Genomic DNA, 13,803 nt, shown 5'->3' on the forward strand with positions numbered 1-13,803 from the left:
AGGATCGCAACAAATCAAGAAGATTCACTGACATTTCGAACAAAATCAGATTCCGACCTGCGATTCGAGAACATAACTTACAATCGAGTGATGTAGTTTTCGAACGTTCATAAACGTGAAAATTGGTGATCACCGATACACTTTTGTGTGAATCGATACAATTTTACAACATTCACTGACATTTCGAACAGAACAGCCTTCCGACGAGCGATTCGAGATCATACCTTACAATCGAGTGATGTCGTTTCCGAACGTTCATGAACATGAAAATTGGTGATCACCGATACACTTTTGTGTGAATCGATACAATTTAACAACATTCACTGACATTTCGAACAGAACAGCTTTCCGACGTGCGATTCGAGATCATACCTTACAATCGAGTGATGTCGTTTCCGAACGTTCATGAACATGAAAATTGGTGATCACCGATACACTTTTGTGTGAATCGATACATTTTATCAACATTCACTGACATTTCGAACAGAACAGCTTTCCGACGTGCGATTCGAGATCATAACCTACAATCGAGTGATGTCGTTTTCGAACATTCATAAACATGAAAATTTGTGATCACCAATACACTTTTGTGCGAATCGATGGAAATTAACAGGATTCACTGACATTTCGTTCTGAATCGCTTTCCGATGTGCGAATCGAGATAATACATTACAATCGAGTGATGTCGTTTCCGAACGTTCATAAACGTGAAAATTGGAGTTCACCGATACACTTTTGTGTGAATCGATACATTTTATCAACATTCACTGACATTTCGAACAGAACAGCTTTCCGACGTGCGATTCGAGATCATAACCTACAATCGACTGATGTCGTTTCCGTACGTTCATAAACATGAAAATTTGTGATCACCGATACACTTTTGTGTGAATCGATTCAATTTAACAACATTCACGGACATTTCGAACAGAACAGCTTTCCGACGTGCGATTCGAGATCATAACCTACAATCGAGTGATGTCGTTTTCGAACATTCATAAACATGAAAATTTGTGATCACCAATACACTTTTGTGCGAATCGATGGAAATTAACAGGATTCACTGACATTTCGTTCTGAATCGCTTTCCGATGTGCGAATCGAGATAATACATTACAATCGAGTGATGTCGTTTCCGAACGTTCATAAACGTGAAAATTGGAGATCACCGATACACTTTTGTGTGAATCGATACAATTTAACAACATTCACTGACATTTCGAAAAGAGCAGCTTGTCGATGTGCGATTCGATATCATAACTTACAATCGAGTGATGTCGTTTCCGACCGTTCATAAACGTGGAAATTGGAGATCACCGATACACTTTTGTGTGAATCGATTCAATTTAACAACATTCACGGACATTTCGAACAGAACAGCTTTCCGACGTGCGATTCGAGATCATAACCTACAATCGAGTGATGTCGTTTCCGAACGTTCATAAACATGAAAATTTGTGATCACCAATTCACTTTTGTGCGAATCGATGGAAATTAACAGGATTCACTGACATTTCGTTCTGAATCGCTTTCCGATGTGCGAATCGAGATAATAATCGAGTGATGTCGTTTCCGAACGTTCATAAACGTGAAAATTGGAGTTCACCGATACACTTTTGTGTGAATCGATACATTTTATCAACATTCACTGACATTTCGAACAGAACAGCTTTCCGACGTGCGATTCGAGATCATACCTTACGATCGAGTGATGTCGTTTCCGAACGTTCATAAACATGAAGAACGGTGATCACCGATAGATTTTTGCGAGAATCGCAACAAATCAAGAAGATTCACTGACATTTCGAACAAAATCAGATTCCGACCTGCGATTCGAGAACATAACTTACAATCGAGTGATGTAGTTTTCGAACGTTCATAAACGTGAAAATTGGTGATCACCGATACACTTTTGTGTGAATCGATACAATTTTACAACATTCACTGACATTTCGAACAGAACAGCCTTCCGACGAGCGATTCGAGATCATACCTTACAATCGAGTGATGTCGTTTCCGAACGTTCATGAACATGAAAATTGGTGATCACCGATACACTTTTGTGTGAATCGATACAACTTAACAACATTCACTGACATTTCGGACAGAACAGCTTTCCGACGTGCGATTCGAGATCATACCTTACAATCGAGTGATGTCGTTTCCGAACGTTCATGAACATGAAAATTGGTGATCACCGATACACTTTTGTGTAAATCGATACAATTTAACAACATTCACTGACATTTCGAACAGAACAGCTTTCCAACGTGCGATTCGAGATCATACCTTAGAATTGAGTGATGTCGTTTCCGAACGTTCATAAACATTAAGAACGGTGATCACCGATACACTTTTGTGTGAATCGATACAATTTAACAACATTCACTGACATTTCGACTAGCATCGCTTTCCGACGTGCGATTCGAGATCATTACACGTCGGAAAACGATTCAGAACGAAATGACAGTGAACGTTGTTAATTTGTATCGATTCGCACCAAAGTGTATTGGTGATCACAAATTTTCATGTTTATGAACGTTCGGAAACGACATCACTCGATTGTAGGTTATGATCTCGAATCGCACGTCGGAAAGCTGTTCTGTTCGAAATGTCAGTGAATGTTGTTTAATTGAATCGATTCACACAAAAGTGTATCGGTGATCTCCAATTTTCACGTTTATGAACGGTCGGAAACGACATCACTCGATTGTAATTTATGATATCGAATCGCACATCGAAAAGCTGCTCTTTTCGAAATGTCAGTGAATGTTGTTAAACTGTATCGATTCACACAAAAGTGTATCGGTGATCTCCAATTTTCACGTTTATGAACGTTCGGAAACGACATCACTCGATTGTAATGTATTGTCTCGATTCGCACATCGGAAAGCTATTCAGAACGAAATGTCAGTGAACCTTGTTAATTTGTGTCGATTCGCACAAAAGTGTATCGGTGATCACAAATTTTAATGTTTATGAACGTTCGGAAACGACATCACTCGATTGTAGGTTATAATCTCGAATCGCACGTCTGAAAGCTGTTCTGTTCGAAATGTCAGTGAATGTTGATAAAATGTATCGATTCACACAAAAGTGTATCGGTGATCTCCAATATTCACGTTTATGAACGTTCGGAAACGGCATCACTCGATTGTAATGTATTATCTCGATTCGCACATCGGAAAGCTATTCAGAACGAAATGTCAGTGAACCTTGTTAATTTGTATCGAATCGCACAAAAGTGTATCGGTGATCACAAATTTTCATGTCTATGAACGTTCGGAAACGACATCACTCGATTGTAGGTTATGATCTCGAATCGCACGTCGGAAAGCTGTTCTGTTCGAAATGTCAGTGAATGTTGATAAATTGTATCGATTCACACAAAAGTGTATGGGTGATCACAAATTTTCATGTTTATGAACGTTCGGAAACGACATCACTCGATTGTAATGTATTATCTCGATTCGCACATCGGAAAGCTATTCAGAACGAAATGTCCGTGAACCTTGTTAATTTCCATCGATTCGCACAAAAGTGTATCGGTGATCACAAATTTTCATGTTTATGAACGTTCGGAAACGACATCACTCGATTGTAGGTTATGATCTCGAATCGCACGTCGGAAAGCTGTTCTGTTCGAAATGTCAGTGAATGTTGTTTAATTGAATCGATTCACACAAAAGTGTATCGGTGATCACCAATTTTCATGTTCATGAACGTTCGGAAACGACATCACTCGATTGTAAGTTATGATCTCGATCAGCACATCGGAAAGCGATTGAGAACGAAATGTCAGTGAATCTTGTTAATTTCTATCGATTCACACAAAAGTCAATCCGTGTTCACCAATTTTCATGTTTATGCACGTTCGGAAACGACATAACTCGATTGTAAGTTATGATCTCAAATCGCACGTCAGAAAGCGATTCTGTTCGAAATGTCATAGAATCTTGTTAATTTGTGATGACTTGAACAAAAAGTTTATCGTGATCACCGTTTTTCATGTATACGAACTTTCGGAGACGACATCACTCGATTGTAAGTTATGATCTCGAATCGCACGTCGGAAACCGATTCTGTTCGAATTGTCAGTGAATCTTGATAATTTGTAGCGATTCTCACAAAAGTTTATTTGTGATCACCAATTTTCATATTTGTGAACGTTCAGAAACGACATCGTTCGATTGTCAGTTCCGGTCTCGAATCGCATCTCGGATTGCGATTCTGATAGAAATGTCGGAAAAAATTGTTGATTTGTAACGATTAACAGAAAAGATTATCGCTGATTACCTATTTTCATGTTTATGAAAGATTGGAAACGGTCACCGATAAACGTCACATATCAACAATTTTACAGACATTTAGTATTGCAATCCGAAGGGCTATTTGAGATCTGAACTGGCAATCGAGCGATGAAAACGTTTCCGAACGTTCATAAACATGAAGTTGGTGATCACCAACAAAATTTTTGTTCAATTCATGACAAATTAACAATATTCAATGACATTTCGATTCGAGATCATAAATTACAATCGAGTGATGTCGTTTACGAACGTTCATAAACGTGCAAATTGGTGATCACCGATACACTTTTGTGTGAATCTATACAATTTAACAACATTCACTGACATTTCGAACAGAACAGCTTTCCGACGTGCGATCCGAGATCATAACTTACAATCGAGTGATGTCATTTCCGAACGTTCATAAACGTGAAAATTGGTGATCACCGGTACACTTTTGTGTGAATCGATACAATTTAACTAAATTCACTGAAATTTCGAACAGAACAGCTTTCCGACGTGCGATTCGAGATCATACCTTACAATCGAGTGATGTCGTTTCCGAACGTTCCTGAACATGAAAATTGGTGATCACCGATACACTTTCGTGTAAATCGATAAAAATTAACAAGATTCACTGACATTTCGAACTGAACAGCTTTCCGACGTGCGATTCGAGATCATACCTTACGATCGAGTGATGTCGTTTCCGAACGTTCATAAACATGAAGAACGGTGATCACCGATAGATTTTTGCGAGAATCGCAACAAATCAAGAAGATTCACTGACATTTCGAACAAAATCAGATTCCGACCTGCGATTCGAGAACATAACTTACAATCGAGTGATGTAGTTTTCGAACGTTCATGAACATGAAAATTGGTGATCACCGGTACACTTTTGTGTGAATCGATACAATTTAACTAAATTCACTGAAATTTCGAACAGAACAGCTTTCCGACGTGCGATTCGAGATCATACCTTACAATCGAGTGATGTCGTTTCCGAACGTTCCTGAACATGAAAATTGGTGATCACCGATACACTTTCGTGTAAATCGATAAAAATTAACAAGATTCACTGACAGTTCGAACTGAACAGCTTTCCGACGTGCGATTCGAGATCATACCTTACGATCGAGTGATGTCGTTTCCGAACGTTCATAAACATGAAGAACGGTGATCACCGATAGATTTTTGCGAGAATCGCAACAAATCAAGAAGATTCACTGACATTTCGAACAAAATCAGATTCCGACCTGCGATTCGAGAACATAACTTACAATCGAGTGATGTAGTTTTCGAACGTTCATAAACGTGAAAATTGGTGATCACCGATACACTTTTGTGTGAATCGATACAATTTTACAACATTCACTGACATTTCGAACAGAACAGCCTTCCGACGAGCGATTCGAGATCATACCTTACAATCGAGTGATGTCGTTTCCGAACGTTCATGAACATGAAAATTGGTGATCACCGATACACTTTTGTGTGAATCGATACAATTTAACAACATTCACTGACATTTCGAACAGAACAGCTTTCCGACGTGCGATTCGAGATCATACCTTACAATCGAGTGATGTCGTTTCCGAACGTTCATGAACATGAAAATTGGTGATCACCGATACACTTTTGTGTAAATCGATACAATTTAACAACATTTACTGACATTTCGAACAGAACAGCTTTCCGACGAGCGATTCGAGATCATACGTTACAATCGAGTGATGTCGTTTCCGAACGTTCATGAACATGAAAATTGGTGATCACCGATACACTTTTGTGTGAATCGATACAATTTAACAACATTCACTGACATTTCGACTAGCATCGCTTTCCGACGTGCGATTCGAGATCATTACGCGTCGGAAAGCGATTCAGAACGAAATGACAGTGAACGTTGTTAATTTGTATCGATTCGCACTAAAGTGTATCGGTGATCACAAATTTTCATGTTTATGAACGTTCGGAAACGACATCACTCGATTGTAGGTTATAATCTCGAATCGCACGTCGGAAAGCTGTTCTGTTCGAAATGTCAGTGAATGTTGATAAAATGTATCGATTCACACAAAAGTGTATCGGTGATCTCCAATTCCCACGTTTATGAACGTTCGGAAACGGCATCACTCGATTGTAATGTATTATCTCGATTCGCACATCGGAAAGCTATTCAGAACGAAATGTCAGTGAACCTTGTTAATTTGTATCGAATCGCACAAAAGTGTATCGGTGATCACAAATTTTCATATCTATGAACGTTCGGAAACGACATCACTCGATTGTAGGTTATAATCTCGAATCGCACGTCGGAAAGTGGTTCTGTTCGAAATGTCAGTGAATGTTGATAAAATGTATCGATTCACACAAAAATGTATCGGTGATCTCCAATTTTCACGTTTATGAACGTTCGGAAACGACATCACTCGATTGTAATGTATTATCTCGATTCGCACATCGGAAAGCTATTCAGAACGAAATGTCAGTGAACCTTGTTAATTTGTGTCGATTCGCACAAAAGTGTATCGGTGATCACAAATTTTAATGTTTATGAACGTTCGGAAACGACATCACTCGATTGTAGGTTATAATCTCGAATCGCACGTCGGAAAGCTGTTCTGTTCGAAATGTCAGTGAATGTTGATAAAATGTATCGATTCACACAAAAGTGTATCGGTGATCTCCAATTTTCACGTTTATGAACGTTCGGAAACGGCATCACTCGATTGTAATGTATTACCTCGATTCGCACATCGGAAAGCTATTCAGAACGAAATGTCAGTGAATCTTGTTAATTTGTATCGATTCGCACAAAAGTGTATCGGTGATCACAAATTTTCATGTTTATGAACGTTCGGAAATGACATCACTCGATTGTAGGTTATAATCTCGAATCGCACGTCGGAAAGCTGTTCTGTTCGAAATGTCAGTGAATGTTGATAAAATGTATCGATTCACACAAAAGTGTATCGGTGATCTCCAATTTTCACGTTTATGAACGTTCGGAAACGACATCACTCGATTGTAATGTATTATCTCGATTCGCACATCGGAAAGCTATTCAGAACGAAATGTCAGTGAATCTTGTTAATTTGTGTCGATTCGCACAAAAGTGTATCGGTGATCACAAATTTTAATGTTTATGAACGTTCGGAAACAACATCACTCGATTGTAGGTTATAATCTCGAATCGCACGTCGGAAAGCTGTTCTGTTCGAAATGTCAGTGAATGTTGATAAAATGTATCGATTCACACAAAAGTGTATCGGTGATCTCCAATTTTCACGTTTATGAACGTTCTGAAACGGCATCACTCGATTGTAATGTATTATCTCGATTCGCACATCGGAAAGCTTTTCAGAACGAAATGTCAGTGAACCTTGTTAATTTGTATCGAATCGCACAAAAGTGTATCGGTGATCACAAATTTTCATGTCTATGGACGTTCGGAAACGACATCACTCGATTGTAGGTTATGATCTCGAATCGCACGTCGGAAAGCTGTTCTGTTCGAAATGTCAGTGAATGTTGATAAATTGTATCGATTCACACAAAAGTGTATGGGTGATCACAAATTTTCATGTTTATGAACGTTCGGAAACGACATCACTCGATTGTAATGTATTATCTCGATTCGCACATCGGAAAGCTATTCAGAACGAAATGTCCGTGAACCTTGTTAATTTCCATCGATTCGCACCAAAGTGTATTGGTGATCACAAATTTTCATGTTTATGAATGTTCGGAAACGACATCACTCGATTGTAGGTTATGATCTCGAATCGCACGTCGGAAAGCTGTTCTGTTCGAAATGTCAGTGAATGTTGTTTAATTGAATCGATTCACACAAAAGTGTATCGGTGATCACCAATTTTCATGTTCATGAACGTTCGGAAACGACATCACTCGATTGTAATTTATGATCTCGATCAGCACATCGGAAAGCGATTGAGAACGAAATGTCAGTGAATCTTGTTAATTTCTATCGATTCACACAAAAGTCAATCCGTGTTCACCAATTTTCATGTTTATGCACGTTCGGAAACGACATAACTCGATTGTAAGTTATGATCTCAAATCGCACGTCAGAAAGCGATTCTGTTCGAAATGTCATAGAATCTTGTTAATTTGTGATGACTTGAACAAAAAGTTTATCGTGATCACCGTTTTTCATGTATACGAACTTTCGGAGACGACATCACTCGATTGTAAGTTATGATCTCGAATCGCACGTCGGAAACCGATTCTGTTCGAATTGTCAGTGAATCTTGATAATTTGTAGCGATTCTCACAAAAGTTTATTTGTGATCACCAATTTTCATATTTGTGAACGTTCAGAAACGACATCGTTCGATTGTCAGTTCCGGTCTCGAATCGCATCTCGGATTGCGATTCTGATAGAAATGTCGGAAAAAATTGTTGATTTGTAACGATTAACGGAAAAGATTATCGCTGATTACCTATTTTCATGTTTATGAAAGATTGGAAACGGTCACCGATAAACGTCACATATCAACAATTTTACAGACATTTAGTATTGCAATCCGAAGGGCTATTTGAGATCTGAACTGGCAATCGAGCGATGAAAACGTTTCCGAACGTTCATAAACATGAAGTTGGTGATCACCAACAAAATTTTTGTTCAATTCATGACAAATTAACAATATTCAATGACATTTCGATTCGAGATCATAAATTACAATCGAGAGATTTCGTTTACGAACGTTCATAAACGTGCAAATTGGTGATCACCGATACACTTTTGTGTGAATCGACACAATTTAACAACATTCACTGACATTTCGAATAGAACAGCCTTCCGACGAGCGATTCGAGATCATACCTTACAATCGAGTGATGTCGTTTCCGAACGTTCATGAACATGAAAATTGGTGATCACCGATACATTTTTGTGTGAATCGATACAATTTAACAACATTCACTGACATTTCGAACAGAACAGCTTTCCGACGTGCGATTCGAGATCATACCTTACAATCGAGTGATGTCGTTTCCGAACGTTCATGAACATGAAAATTGGTGATCACCGATACACTTTTGTGTAAATCGATACAATTTAACAACATTCACTGACATTTCGAACAGAACAGCTTTCCGACGAGCGATTCGAGATCATACGTTACAATCGAGTGATGTCGTTTCCGAACGTTCATGAACATGAAAATTGGTGATCACCGATACACTTTTGTGTGAATCGATACAATTTAACAACATTCACTGACATTTCGACTAGCATCGCTTTCCGACGTGCGATTCGAGATCATTACGCGTCGGAAAGCGATTCAGAACGAAATGACAGTGAACGTTGTTAATTTGTATCGATTCGCACTAAAGTGTATCGGTGATCACAAATTTTCATGTTTATGAACGTTCGGAAACGACATCACTCGATTGTAGGTTATAATCTCGAATCGCACCTCGGAAAGCTGTTCTATTCGAAATGTCAGTGAATGTTGATAAAATGTATCGATTCACACAAAAGTGTATCGGTGATCTCCAATTTTCACGTTTATGAACGTTCGGAAACGACATCACTCGATTGTAATGTATTATCTCGATTCGCACATCGGAAAGCTATTCAGAACGAAATGTCAGTGAATCTTGTTAATTTGTGTCGATTCGCACAAAAGTGTATCGGTGATCACAAATTTTAATGATTATGAACGTTCGGAAACAACATCACTCGATTGTAGGTTATAATCTCGAATCGCACGTCGGAAAGCTGTTCTGTTCGAAATGTCAGTGAATGTTGATAAAATGTATCGATTCACACAAAAGTGTATCGGTGATCTCCAATTTTCACGTTTATGAACGTTCGGAAACGGCATCACTCGATTGTAATGTATTATCTCGATTCGCACATCGGAAAGCTATTCAGAACGAAATGTCAGTGAACCTTGTTAATTTGTATCGATTCGCACAAAAGTGTATCGGTGATCACAAATTTTAATGTTTATGAACGTTCGGAAACGACATCACTCGATTGTAGGTTATAATCTCGAATCGCACGTCGGAAAGCTGTTCTGTTCGAAATGTCAGTGAATGTTGATAAAATGTATCGATTCACACAAAAGTGTATCGGTGATCTCCAATTTTCACGTTTATGAACGTTCGGAAACGACATCACTCGATTGTAATGTATTATCTCGATTCGCACATCGGAAAGCTATTCAGAACGAAATGTCAGTGAACCTTGTTAATTTGTATCGATTCGCACAAAAGTGTATCGGTGATCACAAATTTTAATGTTTATGAACGTTCGGAAACGACATCACTCGATTGTAGGTTATAATCTCGAATCGCACGTCGGAAAGCTGTTCTGTTCGAAATGTCAGTGAATGTTGATAAAATGTATCGATTCACACAAAAGTGTATCGGTGATCTCCAATTTTCACGTTTATGAACGTTCGGAAACGACATCACTCGATTGTAATGTATTATCTCGATTCGCACATCGGAAAGCTATTAAGAACGAAATGTCAGTGAACCTTGTTAATTTGTGTCGTTTCGCACAAAAGTGTATCGGTGATCACAAATTTTAATGTTTATGAACGTTCGGAAACGACATCACTCGATTGTAGGTTATAATCTCGAATCGCACGTCGGAAAGCTGTTCTGTTCGAAATGTCAGTGAATGTTGATAAAATGTATCGATTCACACAAAAGTGTATCGGTGATCTCCAATTTTCACGTTTATGAACGTTCGGAAACGGCATCACTCGATTGTAATGTATTATCTCGATTCGCACATCGGAAAGCTATTCAGAACGAAATGTCAGTGAACCTTGTTAATTTGTATCGAATCGCACAAAAGTGTATCGGTGATCACAAATTTTCATGTCTATGAACGTTCGGAAACGACATCACTCGATTGTAGGTTATAATCTCGAATCGCACGTCGGAAAGTGGTTCTGTTCGAAATGTCAGTGAATGTTGATAAAATGTATCGATTCACACAAAAGTGTATCGGTGATCTCCAATTTTCACGTTTATGAACGTTCGGAAACGACATCACTCGATTGTAATGTATTATCTCGATTCGCACATCGGAAAGCTATTCAGAACGAAATGTCAGTGAACCTTGTTAATTCGTATCGAATCGCACAAAAGTGTATCGGTGATCACAAATTTTCATGTCTATGAACGTTCGGAAACGACATCACTCGATTGTAGGTTATGATCTCGAATCGCACGTCGGAAAGCTGTTCTGTTCGAAATGTCAGTGAATGTTGATAAAATGTATCGATTCACACAAAAGTGTATCGGTGAACTCCAATTTTCACGTTTATGAACGTTCGGAAACGACATCACTCGATTGTAATGTATTATCTCGATTCGCACATCAGAAAGCGATTCAGAACGAAATGTCAGTGAATCCTGTTAATTTCCATCGATTCGCACAAAAGTGTATTGGTGATCACAAATTTTCATGTTTATGAACGTTCGGAAACGACATCACTCGATTGTAGGTTATGATCTCGAATCGCACGTCGGAAAGCTGTTCTGTTCGAAATGTCAGTGAATGTTGTTAAATTGAATCGATTCACACAAAAGTGTATCGGTGATCTCCAATTTTCATGTCTATGAACGTTCGGAAACGACATCACTCGATTGTAGGTTATGATCTCGAATCGCACGTCGGAAAGCTGTTCTGTTCGAAATGTCAGTGAATGTTGATAAATTGTATTGATTTACACAAAAGTGTATGGGTGATCACAAATTTTCATGTTTATGAACGTTCGGAAACGACATCACTCGATTGTAATGTATTATCTCGATTCGCACATCGGAAAGCTATTCAGAACGAAATGTCCGTGAACCTTGTTAATTTCCATCGATTCGCACAAAAGTGTATTGGTGATCACAAATTTTCATGTTTATGAACGTTCGGAAACGACATCACTCGATTGTAGGTTATGATCTCGAATCGCACGTCGGAAAGCTGTTCTGTTCGAAATGTCAGTGAATGTTGTTTAATTGAATCGATTCACACAAAAGTGTATCGGTGATCACCAATTTTCATGTTCATGAACGTTCGGAAACGACATCACTCGATTGTAAGTTATGATCTCGATCAGCACATCGGAAAGCGATTGAGAACGAAATGTCAGTGAATCTTGTTAATTTCTATCGATTCACACAAAAGTCAATCCGTGTTCACCAATTTTCATGTTTATGCACGTTCGGAAACGACATAACTCGATTGTAAGTTATGATCTCAAATCGCACGTCAGAAAGCGATTCTGTTCGAAATGTCATAGAATCTTGTTAATTTGTGATGACTTGAACAAAAAGTTTATCGTGATCACCGTTTTTCATGTATACGAACTTTCGGAGACGACATCACTCGATTGTAAGTTATGATCTCGAATCGCACGTCGGAAACCGATTCTGCTCGAATTGTCAGTGAATCTTGATAATTTGTAGCGATTCTCACAAAAGTTTATTTGTGATCACCAATTTTCATATTTGTGAACGTTCAGAAACGACATCGTTCGATTGTCAGTTCCGGTCTCGAATCGCATCTCCGATTGCGATTCTGATAGAAATGTCGGAAAAAATTGTTGATTTGTAACGATTAACAGAAAAGATTATCGCTGATTACCTAATTTCATGTTTATGAAAGATTGGAAACGGTCACCGATAAACGTCACATATCAACAATTTTACAGACATTTAGTATTGCAATCCGAAGGGCTATTTGAGATCTGAACTGGCAATCGAGCGATGAAAACGTTTCCGAACGTTCATAAACATGAAGTTGGTGATCACCAACAAAATTTTTGTTCAATTCATGACAAATTAACAATATTCAATGACATTTCGATTCGAGATCATAAATTACAATCGAGTGATGTCGTTTCCGAACGTTCATAAACGTGCAAATTGGTGATCACCTATACACTTTTGTGTGAATCGACACAAATTAACCAGATTCACTGACATTTCGTTCTGAATCGCTTTCCGATGTGCGAATCGCGATCACAGCTTACAATCGAGTGTTGTCGTTTCCGAACGTTCATAAACATGAAGAACGGTGATCACCGATAGATTTTTGTGAGAATCGCAACAAATCAAGAAGATTCACTGACATTTCGAACAAAATCAGATTCCTACGTGCGATTCGAGATCACACCTTACAATCGAGTGGTGTCGTTTCCGAACGTTCATAAACGTGAAAATTGGTGATCACCGATACACTTTTGTGTAAATCGATACAATTTAACAACATTCACTGACATTTCGAACAGAACAGCTTTCCAACGTGCGATTCGAGATCATACCTTAGAATTGAGTGATGTCGTTTCCGAACGTTCATAAACATTAAGAACGGTGATCACCGATACACTTTTGTGTGAATCGATACAATTTAACAACATTCACTGACATTTCGACTAGCATCGCTTTCCGACGTGCGATTCGAGATCATTACACGTCGGAAAGCGATTCAGAACGGAATGACAGTGAACGTTGTTAATTTGTA

The sequence above is a fragment of the Venturia canescens genome, chromosome 9 (assembly GCF_019457755.1).
Source record: "Venturia canescens isolate UGA chromosome 9, ASM1945775v1, whole genome shotgun sequence".
Taxonomy (NCBI): domain Eukaryota; kingdom Metazoa; phylum Arthropoda; class Insecta; order Hymenoptera; family Ichneumonidae; genus Venturia; species Venturia canescens.